This window comes from Ailuropoda melanoleuca, chromosome 6, assembly GCF_002007445.2.
Source record: "Ailuropoda melanoleuca isolate Jingjing chromosome 6, ASM200744v2, whole genome shotgun sequence".
NCBI lineage: Eukaryota > Metazoa > Chordata > Mammalia > Carnivora > Ursidae > Ailuropoda > Ailuropoda melanoleuca.
In genome coordinates, this window is record NC_048223.1 from 44,822,059 (window position 1) to 44,823,589 (window position 1,531).

Consider the following 1,531-nt stretch of genomic DNA (forward strand, 5'->3'; position numbering starts at 1 on the left):
GCATCAGCCTTACAGCAGGGAAAGGCTTTAACCCACCTGGAAACCATACAAGCAGGATCCCTGGGTGGCTCAGTTGGTTAAGTATCTGACTTTGGCTCAGGTCATGATCCCAGGGTCCTGGGATCGAGTCCCTCCTGGGTCTCCTTGCTCAGCAGGGGCCTGCTTCTCCTTCTGTCTGCTACTCTCCCTGCTTGTGCTCGCGCTCTCTCTCTCTCTCTCTGTCAAATAAATAAATAAAATCTTTAAAAAAAACATACAAGCCCAATAAGAACATATTGATAACCATACTAGCTGGCAGCTGAATGAAGTCCAGTTGCAGGCGTTCAAAGTGTCTGGAGGGAGGAGGTCTGAGGCCTCTAGAGACAAAAACAGTTTTTCTAGGATTATGGACCTGATGAGTCAGACATTGCTGGTGGACTGTTGTTGTTATATTATAGAAGTCTCTGCACCAACGTGTATTTAAAATTTGAGTCATCTTAAATGCCCTATGGTGGGTGTAGGAACATAAACCAAAAAGTGGGTTTTGTCAGGTAGCCAGGAAAAAACAAGCCTCCATCTTGGTTTTCTCAAAGCCCTGACTTTTTAAATTGACTGCCATTGTTTGACCACCTTACTTTCTCTGAGCCAGGAGAAGGCTGTTGCTATGTTGCAGGGAGATCTGGATGCAGAGCATAGCATTGAGGGACCATTTTTTGTAGAAGCAGAATGGACCTTACCCACATGTGCCACAATCCTACAACATAAAGAAAACTTAGTATTACCTCTTATTTGACAATGCTTTCCATGCAATTGAATATGTCAAATAAGCCTCATTAGTTTAGCAAAGTCTTTGGAATGTTACAGGTCAAAAAGATTTAAGCAGACCAAAAGTTTTTAAAAAACAAAACTTTGTCCTTCTAACAGAGAGAAAACCGAATTCTAATTTTGCACTAGCTTACTTTTGATATTAACACTTATTTATTTTAATTTTAGTCAGTCCTGACCATAAATAGATTTCTTTTCCCAAACATTGTTTTTCTAGAGACCTTCTACAACTTTTTTTTTTAATCACTCAGATTTTGTCCTGAGTTTTCCGTCTTTAAATAACCAGTCTCACTTTAGAACAAAATTATTTTTCTTCCCCCAACAAAAACGTGTTTCCACTTTTTATACTTTTCTAACCCAAAACACACATCTTACTTTCCTAATGTAGCAAATTGTGTTCCTTATTCGTATTTTTAACTTTTAGAAACCTAATTTCTAGTGGAAGTTAAGAAGTAAGCAATTGTGAACTGTGTCTATGAACTGTCTCAATTCATAAGATTGGCAAACTGATGAATAAATTTCACAATTTTTATAAATGTACTTTNATCACTCAGATTTTGTCCTGAGTTTTCCGTCTTTAAATAACCAGTCTCACTTTAGAACAAAATTATTTTTCTTCCCCCAACAAAAACGTGTTTCCACTTTTTATACTTTTCTAACCCAAAACACACATCTTACTTTCCTAATGTAGCAAATTGTGTTCCTTATTCGTATTTTTAACTTTTAG